The following is a 21,060-nucleotide window of genomic DNA, read 5'->3' on the forward strand; positions in this document are numbered from 1 at the left end:
TTTCCACGTTTATACAGATAGTGGTGTAGATATTTCCATGTTTATACAGATAGCGGTGTAGATATTTCCATGTTTATACAGATAGCGGTGTAGATATTTCCATGTTTATACAGATAGCGGTGTAGATATATCCATGTATATACAGATTGCGGTGTAGATATTTCCATGTTTATAAAGATAGCGGTGTAGATATTTCTATGTTTACACAGATTGCAGTGGAAATATTTCCATGTTTATACAGATAGCGATGTAAATATTCCAATTTTTATACAGATAGCGGAGTAGATATATCCATGTTTATACAGATAGCGGTGTAGACATTTCCATGTTTATACAGATAGCAGTGTAGACATTTCCATGTTTATACAGATAGCGGCGGAGATATTTCCATGATTAGACAGATAGCGGTGGAGATATTTCAATGTTTATACAGATGACTGTGTAGATATTTCCATTTGTATACAGATGGCAGTGTAGATATTTCCATGTTTATACAGAGGGCAGTGTAGATATTTCCATGTTTATACAGATTGCTGTGTGGCTACTTTCATGTTTATAGAAATAGCGGTGTAGGTATTTCCATGTTTATAGAGATGGCTGTGTACATATTTCCATGTTTACACAGATGACTGTGTAGGTATTTCCATGTATATCCAGAAGGCAGTGTTGATATTTCAAGGTTTATAGAGATAGCAGTTTAGTTATTTCCATGTTTATACAGATGGCAGTGTAGATATTTCCATGTTTATACAGAAGGCGGTGAAGATATTTCCATGTTTTTAGGGATAGCCATGTAGATATTTCCATGTTTATACAGATAGCGGTGTTGACATTTCCATGTTTATAGAGATAGCGGTGTAGATATTTCCATGTTTATACAGATAGCGGTGTAGATATATCCAGGTTTATACAGATCGTGGTGTATATATTTCCATGTTTATACAGATAGCGGTGTAGATATTTCCATGTTTATACAGATAGCTTTGTAGATATTTCCATATTTACAGAGATAGAGGTGTAGATATTTCCATATTTGCACAGATTGCGGTGTACATATTTCCACGTTTGTACAGATTGTGGTGTAGATATTTCCATGTTTATACAGATAGTGGTGTAGATATTTCCATGTTTATACAGATAGCGATGTAAATATTTCCATGTTTATACAGATAGCGGAGTAGATATATCCATGTTTATACAGATAGCAGTGTAGACATTTCCATGTTTATACAGATAGCGGTGTAGATATTTCCATGTTTATACAGATAGCGGTGGAGATATTTCCATGATTAGACAGATAGCGGTGGAGATATTACAATGTTTATACAGATGACTGTGTAGATATTTCCATTTGTATACAGATGGCAGTGTAGATATTTCCATGTTTATACAGATTGCTGTGTGGCTATTTTCATGTTTATAGAAATAGCGATGTAGGTATTTCCATGTTTATAGAAATGGCTGTGTAGATATTTCCATGTTTACACAGATGACTGTGTAGGTATTTCCATGTATATCCAGAAGGCAGTGTTGATATTTCAATGTTTATAAAGATAGCAGTTTAGTTATTTCCAGGTTTATACAGATGGCAGTGTAGATATTTCCATGTTTATACAGAAGGCGGTGAAGATATTTCCATGTTTTTAGGGATAGCCATGTAGATATTTCTATGTTTATACAGATAGCGGTGTTGACATTTCCATGTTTATAGAGATAGCGGTGTAGATATTTCCATATTTATGCAGATAGCGGAGTAGATATTTCCATGTTTATACAGATAGCAGTGTAGATATTAACATGTTTATACAGATAGCGGTGTAGATATATCCATGTTTATACAGATTGTGGTGTAGATATTTCCATGTTTATACAGATAGCGGTGTAGATATTTCCAGGTTTATACAGATAGTGGTGTAGATATTTCCATGTTTACAGAGACAGAGGTGTAGATATTTCCATATTCACACAGATTGCTGTGTACATATTTCCATATTTAAACCGACAGATCTGAAGATATTCCCATGTTTACACAGATACTGTTGTAGATGTTTCCATGTTTATAGAGATTGCAGTGTAGATATTTCATGTTTATAAAGATAGCGGTGTAGATATTTCCATGTTTATGCAGATAGCGGTGGAGATATTTCCATATTTATATAGATAGCGCTGTAGATATTTGCTTGTTTATACAGATAGCGGTGTAGATATTTCCATGTTTATACAGATAGCGGTGTAGATATTTCCATGTTTATAGAGATAGCGGAGGAGATATTTCCATGTTTTTACAGATAGCAATGTAAATATTTGAATGTTTATACAGATAGCGGTCTAGATATTTCCATGTTTATATAGATAACGGTGTAGATATTTCCATTTTTATACACATAGCGGTGTAGTTATTTCCATGTTTATACAGATGACTGTGTACATATTTCCATGTTTATACAGATGGCGGTGTAGATATTTCCATGTTTATACAGATGGCGGTGTAGATATTTCCATGTTTATACAGATAGCGGTCTAGATATTTCCATGTTTATACAGATAGCGGTGTAGATATTTCCATGTTTATACAGATAGCAGTGTAGATATTTCCATGTTTATACAGATGACTGTGTAGATATTTCCATGTTTTTTACAGATGGCGGTGTAAATATTTCCATGTTACGCAGATAGCGGTGTGGATATTTCCATGTTTATACAGACAGCGATGTAGATATTTCCATGTTTACAGAGATGGCTGTGTAGTTATTTCCATGTTTATACAGATTGCAGTGTAGATATTTCCATGTTTATACAGATAGTGGGGTAGATATTTCCATGTTTATACAGATGACTGTGTAGGTATTTCCATGTTTATACATATGGCGGTGTAGATATTTCCATGTTTAGAGAGATAGCCATGAAGATATTTCCATGTTTATACAGACAGTGGTGTAGATATTTCCATGTTTATAGAGATAGCGGTGTAGATATTTCCATAGTTATACAGATAGCAGTGTAGATATTTCCATGTTTATACAGATAGCGGTGTAGATGTTTCCATGTTTATACAGATAGCGGTGTAGATATATCCATGTTTATACAGATTGTGGTGTATATATTTCCATGTTTATACAGATAGCGGTGTAGATATTTCCATGTTTATACAGATAGCGGAGTAGTTATTTCCATATTTACAGAGATAGAGGTGTAGATATTTCCATATTTGCACCGATTGCGGTTTACATATTTCCACGTTTATACAGATAGTGGTGTAGATATTTCCATGTTTATACAGATAGCGTTGTAGATATTTCCATGTTTATACAGTTAGCGGTGTAGATATTTCCATGTTTATACAGATAGCGGTGTAGATATATCCATGTATATACAGATTGCGGTGTAGATATTTCCATGTTTATAAAGATAGCGGTGTAGATATTTCTATGTTTACACAGATTGCGGTGGAAATATTTCCATGTTTATACAGATAGCGATGTAAATATTCCCATTTTTATACAGATAGCGGGGTAGATATATCCATGTTTCTACAGATAGCGGTGTAGACATTTCCATGTTTATACAGATAGCGGTGTAGACATTTCCATGTTTATACAGATAGCGGTGGAGATATTTCCATGATTAGACAGATAGCGGTGGAGATATTTCAATGTTTATACAGATGACTGTGTAGATATTTCCATTTGTATACAGATGGCAGTGTAGATATTTCCATGTTTATACAGATGGCAGTGTTGATATTTCCATGTTTATACAGATTGCTGTGTGGCTATTTTCATGTTTATAGAAATAGCGGTGTAGGTATTTCCATGTTTATAGAGATGGCTGTGTACATATTTCCATGTTTACACAGATGACTGTGTAGGTATTTCCATGTATATCCAGAAGGCAGTGTTGATATTTCAATGTTTATAGAGATAGCAGTTTAGTTATTTCCATGTTTATACAGATGGCAGTGTAGATATTTCCATGTTTATACAGAAGGCGGTGAAGATATTTCCATGTTTTAAGGATAGCCATGTAGATATTTCCATGTTTATACAGATAGCGGTGTTGACATTTCCATGTTTATAGAGATAGCGGTGTAGATATTTCCATGTTTATATAGATAGCGGTGTAGATATATCCATGTTTATACAGATCGTGGTGTATATATTTCCATGTTTATACAGATAGCGGTGTAGATATTTCCATGTTTATACAGATAGCTTTGTAGATATTTCCATATTTACAGAGATAGAGGTGTAGATATTTCCATATTTGCACAGATTGTGGTGTACTTATTTCCATGTTTATACAGATAGCGGTTTAGATATTTCCATATTTACAGAGATAGAGGTGTAGATATTTCCATATTTGCACAGATTGCGGTGTACATATTTCCACGTTTATACAGATTGTGGTGTAGATATTTCCATGTTTATACAGATAGCGGTGTAGATATTTCCATGTTTATACAGATAGCGGTGTAGATATTTCCATGTTTATACAGATAGCGGTGTAGATATATCCATGTTTACACAGATTGCGGTGTAGACATTTCCATGTTTATACAGATAGCGGTGTAGATATTTCTATGTTTACACAGATTGCGGTGGAAATATTTCCATGTTTATACAGATAGCGATGTAAATATTTCCATGTTTATACAGATAGCGGAGTAGATATATCCATGTTTATACAGATAGCAGTGTAGACATTTCCATGTTTATACAGATAGCGGTGTAGATATTTCCATGTTTATACAGATAGCGGTGGAGATATTTCCATGATTAGACAGATAGCGGTGGAGATATTACAATGTTTATACAGATGACTGTGTAGATATTTCCATTTGTATACAGATGGCAGTGTAGATATTTCCATGTTTATACAGATGGCAGTGTAGATATTTCCATGTTTATAGAGATTGCTGTGTGGCTATTTTCATGTTTATAGAAATAGCGATGTAGGTATTTCCATGTTTATAGAAATGGCTGTGTAGATATTTCCATGTTTACACAGATGACTGTGTAGGTATTTCCATGTATATCCAGAAGGCAGTGTTGATATTTCAGTGTTTATAGAGATAGCAGTTTAGTTATTTCCATGTTTATACAGATGGCAGTGTAGATATTTCCATGATTATACAGAAGGCGGTGAAGATATTTCCATGTTTTTAGGGATAGCCATGTAGATATTTCCATGTTTATACAGATAGCGGTGTTGACATTTCCATGTTTATAGAGATAGCGGTGTAGATATTTCCATATTTATGCAGATAGCGGAGTAGATATTTCCATGTTTATACAGATAGCAGTGTAGATATTAACATGTTTATACAGATAGCGGTGTAGATATATCCATGTTTATACAGATTGTGGTGTAGATATTTCCATGTTTATACAGATAGCGGTGTAGATATTTCCAGGTTTATACAGATAGTGGTGTAGATATTTCCATGTTTACAGAGACAGAGGTGTAGATATTTCCATATTCACACAGATTGCTGTGTACATATTTCCATATTTAAACCGACAGCTCTGAAGATATTCCCATGTTTACACAGATACTGTTGTAGATGTTTCCATGTTTATAGAGATTGCAGTGTAGATATTTCCATGTTTATAAAGATAGGGGTGTAGATATTTCCATGTTTATGCAGATAGCGGTGGAGATATTTCCATGTTTATATAGATAGCGCTGTAGATATTTGCTTGTTTATAGAGATAGCGGTGTAGATATTTCCATGTTTATACAGATAGCGGTGTAGATATTTCCATGTTTATAGAGATAGCGGAGGAGATATTTCCATGTTTTTACAGATAGCAATGTAAACATTTGAATGTTTATACAGATAGCGGTCTAGATATTTCCATGTTTATATAGATAACGGTGTAGATATTTCCATTTTTATACACATAGCGGTGTAGTTATTTCCATGTTTATACAGATGACTGTGTACATATTTCCATGTTTATACAGATGGCGGTGTAGATATCTCCATGTTTATACAGATAGCGGTCTAGATATTTCCATATTTATACAGATAGCGGTGTAGATATTTCCATGTTTATACAGATAGCGGTGTAGATATTTCCATGTTTATACAGATGACTGTGTAGATATTTCCATGTTTTTTACAGATGGCGGTGTAAATATTTCCATGTTACGCAGATAGCGGTGTGGATATTTCCATGTTTATACAGACAGCGATGTAGATATTTCCATGTTTATAGAGATGGCTGTGTAGTTATTTCCATGTTTATACAGATTGCAGTGTAGATATTTCCATGTTTATACAGATAGTGGGGTAGATATTTCCATGTTTATACAGATGACTGTGTAGGTATTTCCATGTTTATACATATGGCGGTGTAGATATTTCCATGTTTAGAGAGATAGCCATGAAGATATTTCCATGTTTATACAGACAGTGGTGTAGATATTTCCATGTTTATAGAGATAGCGGTGTAGATATTTCCATAGTTATACAGATAGCGGTGTAGATATTTCCATGTTTATACAGATAGCGGTGTAGATATATCCATGTTTATACAGATTGTGGTGTATATATTTCCATGTTTATACAGATAGCAGTGTAGATATTTCCATGTTTATACAGATAGCGGTGTAGTTATTTCCATATTTACAGAGATAGAGGTGTAGATATTTCCATATTTGCACCGATTGCGGTTTACATATTTCCACGTTTATACAGATACTGGTGTAGGTATTTCCATGTTTATACAGATAGCGGTGTAGATATTTCCATCTTTATACAGATAGCGGTGTAGATATTTCCATGTTTATACAGATAGCTGTTTAGATATTTCCATGTCTATTTAGATAGCAGTGTAGTTATTTCCATATTTATACAGATTGCGGTGTAGATATTTCCATCTTTATACAGATGGCCGTGTACATATTTCCATGTTTATACAGATGGCAGTGAAAATATTTCCATATTTATACAGAGAGTGTTGTAGATATTTCTCTGTTTATTCAGATGGCGGTATTCATACATCCATGATTCTGAAGATTGCGGTGTAGATATTTTCATGTTTATAGAGATGGAGGTGTAGATATTTCCATGTATATAGAGATATCAGTGTTTATATTTTCATGTTTATAGAAAAAGTGGTGCAGGTATTTCCATGTTTATACAGATGTCAGTGTAGATATTTCCATGTTTATACAGATATCGGTGTAGATATTTCCATGATTACAGAGATAGCGGTGTAGGTATTTCCATCTTTGCACAGATTGCGGTGTAGGTATTGCCAAACTTACAGAGATAGCGGTGTAGGTATTTCCAAGTTTACACCGATAGCTGTGTAGATATTTCCATGTTTACAGAGATAGCATTGTAGATATTTCCATGTTTATACACATTGCGGTGTAGTTATTTCCATGTTGATACAGATAGCGGTGTAGATATTTCCATGTTTATACAAGTAGCGGTGTAGAAATTCCCATGATTATACAGATCGCTTTGTAGACATTTCCATCTTTCCACAGATGTCAGTGTAGATATTTCCAAGTTTATACAGATGGCAGTGTAGATATTTCCATGTTTATACAGATGTCTGTGTAGATATTTCCATGTTTATGCAGATGGCGGTGTAGATATTTCCATCTTTATAGAGATGGTGGTGTAGTTATTTCTATGTTTATAGAGATAGCGGTGTAAATATCTCCATGTTTATAGAGATGGTGGTGTAAGTATTTTCATGTTTATAGAGATAGCGATGTAGCTATTTCCATGTTTATACAGATAACGGTGTTGGTATTTCAATGTTTATACAGATAGCGGTGTAGATATTTTCATGATTATGCAGCTCGCCGTGTAGATATTTCCATCTTTATACAGATGGCAGTGTATATATTTCCATGTTTATACAGATAGCGGTGTACATATTTCCTTGTCTATAGAGATAGGGGTGTAGTTATTTCCATATTTATACAGATTGCAGTGTAGATATTTCCATGTTTATACAGATAGCGGTGTAGATATTTCCATGTTTATACAGATGGCAGTGAAGGTATTTCCATGTTTATACAGATAGTGGTGTAGATATTTCCATGTTTATATAGATAGCGGTGTAGATATTTCCATGTATATACACATGGCTGTGTAGATATTTCCCTGTTTATACAGATGGCGGTGTAGATATTTCCATGTTTTTACAGATAGCGGTGTAGGTATTTCCATGTTTATACAGATTGCGGTGTAGATATTTCCATGTTTCTACAGATGGCGGTGTAGATATTTCCTTGCTTATACAGACAGCGGTGTAGATATTTCCATGTTTACACAGGTCGCGGTGTAGATATTTCCATGTTTACAGAGATAGCGGTGTAGATATTTCCATCTTTGCACAGATTGCCGTGTACATACTTCCATGGTTACGCAGATAGCTGTGTAGATATTTCCAAGTTTACACAGATAGCTGTGTAGATATTTCCATGTTTACAGAAATAGCGTGGTAGATATTTCCATGTTTATACAGATTGTGGTGTAGATATGTCCATGATTATACAGATAGTTGTGAAGATATTTTCATGTTTATACAGATAGCGATGTAGATATTTCCATGTTTATACAGACTGCTGTATAGATATTTCCATGATTATACAGATAGCGGTGTAGATATTTCCATGTTTACAGAGATAGCGGTGTAGGTTTTTCCATCTTTGCACAGATTGCGGTGTAGATATTTACATTTTTACACAGATAGCTGGGTAGATATTTCCAAGTTTACACAGATAGTTGTATAGATATTTCCATGTTTACACAGATAGCATTGTATATATTTCCAAGTTTATACAGATAGCGGTGTAGTTATTTCCATGTTTATACAGATAGCGGTGTAGATATTTCCAAGTTGATACAGATAGCGGTGGAGATATTTCCATGTTTATACAGATAGCGGTGTAGATATTTCCATGTTTATAGAGATAGCGGTGTAGATATTTCCATGTTTATACAGATGGCTGTGTAGATATTTCCATGTGTGTACAGATGGCATTGTAGATATTTCCAAGTTTATACAGATGACGCTGTAGATATTTCCATGTTTATACAGATGGCAGTGTAGATATTTCCATGTTTATACAGATAGCGGTGTAGGTATTTCCATGTTTACAGAGATAGCGGTGTAGATATTTCCATCTTTGCACAGATTGCGGTGTAAGTATTGCCAAATTTACACAGATAGCGGTGTAGATATTTCCAAGTTTACACAGATAGCTGTGTAGGTATTTCCAAGTTTACAGAGATAGCATTGTAGATATTTCCATGTTTATACAGATTGTGGTGTAGTTATTTCCATGTTGATACAGACTGCGGTGTAGATATTTCCATGTTTATACAGGTAGTGGTGTAGAAATTCCCATGTTTATACAGATCGCTTTGTAGACATTTCCATCTTTCTCCAGATATCACTGTTGATATTTCCAAGTTTATACAGATGGCAGTGTAGATATTTCCATGTTTATACAGATGTCTGTGTAGGTATTTCCATGTTTATGCAGATGGCGTTGTAGATATTTCCATGTTTACAGAGATAGCATTGTAGATATTTCCATGTTTATGGAGATTGCGGTGTAGATATTTCCATGTTTATACAGCTCGTGATGTAGATATTTCCATCTTTATACAGATGGCAGTGTAGATATATCCATGTTTATACAGATAGCGGTGTAGATATTTACATGTCTATAGAGGTAGTGGTGTAGGTAGTTCCATATTTATACAGATTGCGGTGTAGATATTTCCATCTTTATACAGATGGCGGTGTAGGTATTTCCATGTTTATACAGATGGCAGTGAAGATATTTCCTTGTTTATACAGATAGTGGTGTAGATATTTCCTTGTTTATAGAGATGGCGGTGTAGACACATCCATGTTTCTGAAGATGGCGGTGTAGATATTTTCATGTTTATAGAGATGGCAGTGTAGACATTTCCATGTATATAGAGATTGCAGTGCAGATATTTCCTTGTTTATAGAGAAATCATTGTAGGTATTTCCATGTTTATAGAGATAGTGGTGTGGATATTTAAATATTTATACAGATAGCGGTGTAGGTATTTCCATGTTTATGCAGTTGGTGTTGTAGATATTTCCTTGTTTATACAGAAATCGGTGTAGATATTTCCAGGTTTATACAGAGAGCGGTGAAGATATTTCCACGTTTTACAGATAGTGGTGTAGATATTTCCATCTTTATACAGATAGCTGTGCAGATATATCCATGTTTACACAAATAGCCGTGTAGATATTTCTATGTTTACACAGATAGAGTTGCAGATATTTCCATGTTTATAAAGATAGCGGTGCAGATATTTCCATGTTCATACAGATATCGGTGTGGCAATTTCCATGTTTATACAGATAGCGGTGTGGGTATTTCCTTGTTTACACAGATAGCGGTATAGATATTTCCATGTTTATAGAGATGACTGTCTAGATATTTCCATGTTTATAAAGCTTTCCGTGTAGATATTTCCATGTTTATGCAGATGGCGGTGTAGATATTTCCATCTTTATAGAGATGGCGGTGTAGTTATTTCTATGTTTATAGAGATAGCGGTGTAAATATATCCATGTTTATAGAGATGTTGTTGTAAGTATTTTCATGTTTATAGAGATAGCACTGTAGATATTTCCATGTTTATACAGATAACGGTGTTGGTATTTCCATGTTTATACAGATAGCGGTGTAGATATATTCATGATTATACAGCTCGCCGTGTAGATATTTCCATCTTTATACAGACGGCAGTGTAGATATTTCCATGTTTATACAGATAGCGGTGTAGATATTTCCTTGTCTATAGGGATTGCGGTGTAGTTATTTCCATATTTATACAGATTGCGGTGTAGATATTTCCATCTTTATACAGATGGCGGTGTAGATATTTCCATGTTTATACAGATGGCAGTGAAGATATTTCCATGTTTATACAGATAGTGGTGTAGATATTTCCATGTTTACACAGATAGCGGTGTAGATACATCCATGTTTCTGAAGATGGCCATGTAGATATTTTCGTGTTTATAGAGATGGAGGTGTAGATATTTCCATGTATATAGAGATAGCAGTGTAGATATTTTCATGTTTATAGAGAAAGCGGTGTAGGTATTTCCATGTTTATAGAGATAGCGGTGTAGATATTTCCATATTTATAGAGATAGCGGTGTAGGTATTTCCACGTTTATACAGATTGCGGTGTAGATATTTCCATTTTTCTACAGGTAGCGGTGTAGATATTTCCATGTTTACAGAGATTGCCGTGTAGATACTTCCATGTTTACGCAGATAGCTGTGTAGATATTTCCAAGTTTACACAGATAGCTGTGTAGATATTTCCATGTTTACACAAATAGCGTGGTAGATATTTCCATGTTTATACAGATTGCGGTGTAGATATGTCCATGATTATACAGATAGTGGTGTAGATATTTTCATGTTTCTACAGATAGCGATGGAGATATTTCCATGTTTATAGAGATTGCGGTATAGATATTTCCATGATTATACAGTTAGCGATGTAGATATTTCCATGTTTACACAGATAGCGGTGTATGTATTTCCATCTTTGCACAGATTGCGGTGTAGATATTTCCATTTTTACACAGATAGCTGGGTAGATATTTCCAAGTTTACACACATAGCTGTGTAGATATTTCCATGTTTACTCAGATAGCATTGTATATATTTCCATGTTTATACAGATAGCGGTGTAGTTATTTCCATGTTTATACAGATTGCGGTGTAGATAATTCCAAGTTGATACAGATAGCGGTGGAGATATTTCCCTGTTTATACAGAGAGCGATGTAGATATTTCCATGTTTATATAGATAGCGGTTTAGCTATTTCCATGTTTATAGAGATAGCGATGTAGATATTTCCAAGTTTATAGAGATGGCTGCGTAGATATTTCCATGTTTATACAGATGGTAGTGTAGATATTTCCATATTTATAGAAATAGCCATGTAGATATTTCCATTTTTAAACAGATAGCGCTGTAGGCATTTCCATGTTTATAGAGATAGCGGAGTAGATATTTCCATGTTTATACAGATAGCGTTGTAGAAATTTCCAAGTTTATACAGATAGCGCTGTTGGTATTTCCAAGTTTATATATATAGCGGTGTAGATATTTCCATGTTTACACAGCTCACGGTGTAGATATTTACATCTTTATACAGATGGCAGTGTAGATATTTCCATGTTTTTACAGATGGCGGTGTACATAGTTCCATGTTTATGGAAATGGCAGTGTAGATATTTACATGTTTATAGAGATATTGGTGCAGGTATCTCCATGTTTTTAGAGATAACGGTGTAGATATTTCCATGATTATATAGATGGTTGTGTACATATTTCCATGTTTATACAGATAGCGGTGTAGATATATCCATGTTTATACAGAATGTGGTGTAGATATTTCCATGTTTATACAGATAGCGGTGTAGATATTTCCATGTTTATACAGATAGTGGTGTAGATATTTGCATGTTTACAGAGACAGAGGTGTAGATATTTCCATCTTCACACAGAATGCGGTGTACATATTTCCATGTTTACACAGACAGCTGTGTAGGTATTTCCTTGTTTACACAGATAGTGTTGAAGATATTTCCATGTTTATAGAGATTGCAGTGTAGATATTTGCAGGTTTATAAATATAGCGGTGTAGATATTTCCATGTTTATACAGATAGCGGTGGAGATATTTCCATGTTTATACAGATAGCGTGGTATATACTTGCATGTTTATGCAGATAGCAGTGTAGATATTTCCATGTTTATACAGATAGCTGTGTAGATATTTCCATGTTTAGAGAGATAGCGGTGGAGATAGTTCCATGTTTATACAGATAGCGGTGTAGATATTTGAATTTTTATAAAGATAGCGGTCTAGATATTTCCATGTTTTTACAGATAGCGGAGTAGATATTTCCACGTTTATACAGATTGCGGTGTAGATATTTCCATGTTTATACAGATAGCGGTGGAGATATTTTCAAGTTTACACAGATAGCGGTGGACGTATTTTCATGTTTATAGTGATGGCGGTGTAGATATTTCCAAGTATATACAGATAGCGGTGTAGATATTTCCGTGTTTATACAGATAGCGGTGCAGATATTTCCATGCTTATAGAGATAGCGGTGTAGATATTTCCAAGTTTATACAGATAGCAGTGGAGATATGTCCACGTTTATACAGGTAGCGTTGTAGGTATTTCCATGTTTACAGAGATATCGGTGTAGATATTTCCATATTTATACAAATAGCGGTTTAGATATTTCTATGTTTATTCAGATGGTTGTGTAGATATTTTTATGTTTATACAGATAGCGGTGTGGCTATTACCATGTTTATAGAGATGGCAGTGTAGATATATCCATGTTTATACAGATAGTGGAGTAGATATTTCCATGTTTATACAGATAGCCATGTAGATATTTCCATGTTTACAGAGATAGCGATGGAGATTTTCCATGTTTGTACAGATAACGATGTAGATATTTCCATGTCTATGCAGATAGCGGTGTAGATATTTCCGTGTTTATGCAGATAGCGGTGTAGACATTTCCATGTTTATATGGATAGCGGTGTGGCTATTTCCATATTTGTACAGATAGCAGTGTAGATATTTCCATGTTGAAACGGATAGCGGTGTAGATATTTCCATGTTTATACAGATAGTGGTGTAGTTATTTCCATGTTTATACAGATGACTGTGTACATATTTCCATTTTTATACAGACGGCAGTGTAGATATTTCCATGTTTATAGAGGTAGCGGTGTAGATATTTCCATATTTATACAGATAGCCGTGTAGATATTTCCATGTTTATTCAGATGGCGGTGTAGATATCTCCATATTTATACAGATAGCGGTGTGGCTATTTCCATGTTTATACAGATGGCAGTGTAGATATTTCCATGTTTATACAGATAGCGGTGTAGAAATTTCCATGTCTATACGAATGGCGTATTTCTATGTTTAAACAGATGACTGTGTAGGTATTTCCATGTTTATACAGATGGCGGTATAGATATTTCCATATTTATAGAAATAGCCATGTAGATATTTCCATGTTTATACAGATAGCGGTGTAGACATTTCCATGTTTATAGAGATAGCGGTGTAGATATTTCCATATTTATACAGATAGCGGTGTAGATATTTCCATGTTTGTACAGATAGCGGTGTAGATGTTTCCATGTTTATACAGACAGCGGTGTAGATATTTCCATGTTTATATAGATAGCGTAGTAGATATTTCCATATTTACAGAGATAGATGTGTAGATATTTCCATATTTCCACAGATTGCGGTGTAGATATTTCCACCTTTATACAGATAGCGGTGTAGATATTTCCATGTTTATACAGATAACGGTGTAGATATATCCATCTTTATAGAGATGACTGTGTAGATATTTCCATATGTATACAGATGGCAGTGTAGATTTTTCCATGTTTATGCAGATAGCGGTGTGGCTATTTCCATGTTTATAGAGGTAGCGTTGTAGATATTTCCATGTTTATAGAGATAGCTGTGTAGTTATTTCCATGTTTATACAGATGGCAATGTAGATATTTCCACGTTTATATAGATAGTGGTGTAGATGTTTCCATGTTTATACAGATGTCTGTGTAGCTATTTCCATGTATATACAGATGGCAGTGTAGATATTTCCATGTTTATAGAGATAGCGGTGTAGTTATTTCCGTGTTTATACACATGGCAGTGTAGATATTTTCATGTTTATACAGAAGGCGGTGTAGACATTTCCATGTTTATAGAGATAGCGGTGTATATATTTCCATATTTATACAGATCGCGGAGTAGATATTTCCATGTTTGTACTGATAGTGGTGTTGATCTTTCTATGTTTATACAGATTGTGGTGTAGATATATCCATGTTTACAGAGATATAGGTGTAGATATTTCCATATTTGCACAGATTGCGGTGTAGGTATTTCCATCCTCACACAGATTGCGGTGTACATATTTCCATGTTTACACAGACAGCTGTGTAAATATTTCCTTGTTTACACAGATAGTGTTGTAGTTAATTCCATGTTTATAGAGATTGCGGTGTAGATATTTCCATGTTTATAAAGATAGCAGTGTAGATATTTCCATGTTTGTAGAGATAGCGGTGGAGATATTTCCATGTTTATACAGATAGCGGTTTAGATATTTGTATGTTTATTCAGATGGTGGTGTAGATATTTTCATGCTTATACAGATAGCGGTGTGGCTATTACCATGTTTATACAGATGGCAGTGTAGATATATCCATGTTTATACAGATAGTGGAGTAGATATTTCTATGTTTAAACAGAAGACTGTGTAGGTATTTCCATGTTTATACAGATGGCGGTATAGGTATTTCCATATTTATAGAAATATCCATGTAGATATTTCCATGTTTATACAGAAAGCGGTGTAGACATTTCCATGTTTATAGAGATAGCGGTGTAGATATTTCCATATTTATACAGATAGCGGTGTAGATATTTCCATGTTTGTACAGATAGCGGTGTAGATGTTTCCATGTTTATACAGATAGCTTTGAAGATATATCCATGTTTATACAGGTCATGGTGTAGATATTTCCATGTTTATACAGACAGCGGTGTAGATATTTCCATGTTTATATAGATAGCGTAGTAGATATTTCCATATTTACAGAGATAGATGTGTAGATATTTCCATATTTCCACAGATTGCGGTGTAGATATTTCCACCTTTATACAGATAGCGGTGTAGATATTTCTATGTTTATACAGATAACGGTGTAGATATATCCATCTTTATAGAGATGACTGTGTAGATATTTCCATATGTATACAGATGGCAGTGTAGATTTTTCCATGTTTATGCAGATAGCGGTGTGGCTATTTCCATGTTTATAGAGGTAGCGTTGTAGATATTTCCATGTTTATAGAGATAGCTGTGTAGTTATTTCCATGTTTATACAGATGGCAATGTAGATATTTCCACGTTTATACAGATAGTGGTGTAGATGTTTCCATGTTTATAGAGATGTCTGTGTAGCTATTTCCATGTATATACAGATGGCAGTGTAGATATTTCCATGTTTATAGAGATAGCGGTGTAGTTATTTCCGTGTTTATACAGATGGCAGTGTAGATATTTTCATGTTTATACAGAAGGCGGTGTAGACATTTCCATGTTTATAGAGATAGTGGTGTAGATATTTCCATATTTATACAGATAGCGGAGTAGATATTTCCATGTTTATACAGATAGTGGTGTAGATATTTCCATGTTTATACATATTGTGGTGTAGATATATCCATGTTTACAGAGATATAGGTGTAGATATTTCCATATTTGCACAGATTGCGGTGTAGATATTTCCATCCTCACACAGATTGCGGTGTACATATTTCCATGTTTACACAGACAGCTGTGTAGATATTTCCTTGTTTACACAGATAGTGTTGTAGGTAATTCCATGTTTATAGAGATTGCGGTGTATATATTTCCATGTTTATAAAGATAGCACTGTAGATATTTCCATGTTTATAGAGATAGCGGTGGAGATATTTCCATGTTTATACAGATAGCGGTTTAGATATTTGTATGTTTATTCAGATGGTGGTGTCGATATTTTCATGCTTATACAGATAGCGGTGTGGCTATTACCATGTTTATACGGATGGCAGTGTTGATATATCCATGTTTATACAGATAGTGGAGTAGATATTTCCATGTTTATACAGATAGCGGTGCAGATATTTCCATGTTTATACAGATGACTGTGTACATATTTCCATGTTTATACATATGGCGGTGTAGATATTTCCATGTTTATAGAGATACCGGTGTAGATATTTCCATGTTTATACAGACCGCAGTGTAGATATTTCCATGTTTGTACAGATGGCGGTGTTGATGTTTCCATCTATACACAGATTGCCGTGTAGGTATTTCCATGTGTATACAGATGGCATTGTAGATATTTCCATGTGTATACTGATGGTGGTGTAGATATTTCCATGTTTCTACTGATGACTGTATAGGTATTTCCATGTTTTTACAGATGGCATTGTAGATATTTACATGTTTATAGAGATAGCAGTGTAGATATTTCCATGTTTATACAGATGGCGGTGTAGATATTTCCATGTTTATAGAGATAGCGGTGTAGATATTTCCATATTTATACAGATAACGGTGTAGATATTTCCATGTTTATGCAGATATCGGTGTAAATATTTCCTTGTTTATACAGATCACGGTGTAGTTATTTCCATGTTTATAGAGATAGCGGTGTAGATATTTCCATGTTCCTACACACGACTCTGTTGGTATTTCCATGTTTATACAGATAGCGGTGTAGATATTTCCATGTTTATACTGATCGCGGTGTAGATATTTCCATGTTTATAGAGATGGCGGTGTAGATATTTCCATGTTCATAGAGATAGCGGTGTTGATTTTTCCATGTTTATAGAGATAACGGTGTGGATCTTTCCATGTTTATACAGATAGGGGTGTTGATATTTCCATGTTTATAGAGATGGCGGTGTAGATATTTCCATGTTTATACAGATCACGGTGTAGATATTTCCATGTTTATACAGATCACAGTGTAGATATTTCCATGTTTATACAGATCGCGGTGTAGATATTTCCATGTTTTTACAGATCATGGTGTAGCTATTTCCATGTTTATGCAGATCGTGATGTTGACATTACCATGTTTATAGGGATAGCGGTGCAAATATTTCCACATTTATACAGATAGCGGTGTAGTTATTAGCATGTTTATACAGATAGTGGTGTAGATATTTTCATGTATTAACAGATGTCTGTGTATATATTTCCATGTTTAAACAGATGGCGGTGAGGGTATTTCCTTGTTTATACAAATAGCGGTGTAGTTATTTCCATGTTTAAACAGATGGTGGTGTAGATATTTCCTTGTTTATACAAATAGCAGTGTAGTTATTTCAATGTTTATACAGAAAGCGGTGTAGATATTTCCTTCTTTATACAAATAGTGGTGTAGATATTTCCATGTTTATACAGTTCACGGTGCAGATATTTCCTTGTTTATACAAATAGCGGTGTAGTTATTTACATGTTTATACAGATAGTGGTGTAGATATTTCCATGTATATACAGATGGCTGTGTAGATATTTCCTTGTTTATACAAAGAGCAGTTTAGTTATTTCCATGTTTATACAGATAGTGGTGTAGATATTTCCATGTATATACAGACGGCTGTGTAGAAATTTCCATGTTTATACAGATGGCTGTGCAGATATTTCCATGTTTATACAGATGGCGGTGTAGATATTTCCATGTTTATACAGATAATTTGTAAGTATTTCCATGTTTATACAGATGGCGGTGTAGATATTTCGATGTTTATAGAGATAGCAGTGGAGATTTTCCATGTTTATACAGATAGCGGTGTAGATATTTCCATGTTTATACTGATCACGGTGTTGATATTTCCGTGTTTATAGAGATGGCGGTGTAGATATTTCCATGTTCATAGAGATAGCGGTGTTGATTTTTCCATGTTTATCGAGATAGCTGTGTGGATATTTCCACATTTATACAGATAGCAGTGTAGTTATTAGCATGTTTATTCAGATAGCGGTGTAGATATTTCCAGGTATAAACAGATGTCTGTGTATATATTTCTATGTTTAAACAGATGACGGTGTAGATATTTCTATGTTTATAAAGATAGCGGTGTAGATATTTCCATATTTATACAGATAACGGTGTAGATATTTCCATGTTTATGAAGATATCGGTGTAAATATTTCCATGTTTATACAGATCACGGTGTAGTTATTTCCATGTTTATAGAGATAGCGGTGTAGATATTTCCATGTTCCTACACATGACTCTGTTGGTATTTCCATGTTTATACAGATAGCGGTGTAGATATTTCCATGTTTATACTGATCGCAGTGTAGATATTTCCATGTATATAGAGATGGCGGTGTAGATATTTCCATGTTCATAGAGATAGCGGTGTTGATTTTTCCATGTTTATAGAGATGGCGGTGTAGATATTTCCATGTTTATACAGATCATGGTGTAGATATTTCCATGTTTATACAGATCACAGTGTAGATATTTCCATGTTTATACAGATCGCGGTGTAGATATTTCCATGTTTATACAGATCATGGTGTAGCTATTTCCATGTTTATGCAGATCACGGTGTTGATATTACCATGTTTATAGGGATAGCGTTGCAAATATTTCCACATTTATACAGATAGCGGTGTAGTTATTAGCATGTTTATACAGATAGTTGTGTAGATATTTCCATGTATAAACAGATGTCTGTGTATATATTTCCATGTTTAAACAGATGGCGGTGAAGGTATTTCCTTGTTTATACAAATAGCGGTGTAGTTATTTCCATGTTTAAACAGATGGTGGTGTAGATATTTCCTTGCTTATACAAATAGTAGTGTAGTTATTTCAATGTTTATGCAGATAGCGGTGTAGATATTTCCTGGTTTATACATATAGCGGTGTAGATATTTCCATGTTTATACAGTTCATGGTGCAGATATTTCCTTGTTTATACAAATAGCGGTGTAGTTATTTACATGTTTATACAGATAGTGGTGTAGATATTTCCATGTATATACAGATGGCTGTGTAGATATGTCCATGTTTATACAGATGGCTGTGTAGATATTTCCATGTTTATACAGATGACTTTGTAGGTATTTCCATGTTTATACAGATGGCGGTGTTGGTATTTCCATGTTTATAGAGATAACTGTGTAGATATTTCCAAGTTTATACAGATCGCTGTGTAGATATTTCCATGTTTATACAGATCGCGGTGCAGATTTTTCCATGTTTATACAGATCGCGGTGTAGATATTTCCATGTTTATACAGATAGCGGTGTAGATATTTCCATGTTTTTACAGGTATCGGTGTAGATATTTCCATGTTTACACAGATTGCGGTGTAGATATTTCCATGTTTATAGAGATAGCAGTGTAGATATTTAGATGTTTATACATATGGCTGTGTAGATATTTCCATGTGTATACAGATGGCATTGTAGACATTTCCATGTTTATATAGGTGACTCTATAGTTATTTCCATGTTTTTACAGATGGCAGTGCAGATATTTCCATGTTTATAGAGATAGCGGTGTAGATAATTCCATGTTTGAACAGATGGCGGAGTTGATATTTCCATCTATACACAGATGGCCGTGTAGATATTTCCATGTTTATACAGATGGCGGCGTAGATATTTCCATGGATATGCAGATGGCGGTGTAGATATTTCCATGTTTATACAGATAGCGGTGTAGATATTTCCATGTTTACACAGATGGTGGTGTAGATATTTCCGTGTTTATACACATGGCGGAGTAGATACTTCCATCTTTATGGAGATGGCAGTGTAGATATTTTCATGTTTATAGAGATGGCGGTGTAGATATTTCCATGTTCATAGAGATAGCAGTGTTGATTTTTCCATGTTTATAGAGATAGCACTGTGGATATTTCCATGTTTATACAGAAAGGGGTGTGGAGATTTCCATGTTTATACAGTTCATGGTGTATATATTTCCGTGTTTATACAGATCGTGGTGTTGATATTACCATGTTTATAGGGATAGCGTTGATAATATTTCCACATTTATACAGATAGCGGTGTAGTTATTAGCATGTATAAACAGATAGCAGTGTAGATATTTCCATGTATAAACAGATGTCTGTGTATATATTTGCATGTTTAAACAGATGGCGATGTAGATATTTCCTTGTTTATACAAATAGCGGTGTAATTATTTCCATGTTTATACAGATAGCGGTGTAGATATTTCCATGTACATACAGACGGCTGTGTAGATATTTCCATGTTTATACAGATGGCTGTGTATGTATTTCCATGTTTATACAGATGACTTTGTAGGTATTTCCATGTTTATACAGATGGCGGTGTAGGTATTTCCATGTTTATAGAGATAGATGTGTAGATATTTCCATGTTTATACAG

Source organism: Pan troglodytes, chromosome 23 (assembly GCF_028858775.2).
Source record: "Pan troglodytes isolate AG18354 chromosome 23, NHGRI_mPanTro3-v2.0_pri, whole genome shotgun sequence".
NCBI classification, from domain to species: Eukaryota; Metazoa; Chordata; class Mammalia; order Primates; family Hominidae; genus Pan; species Pan troglodytes.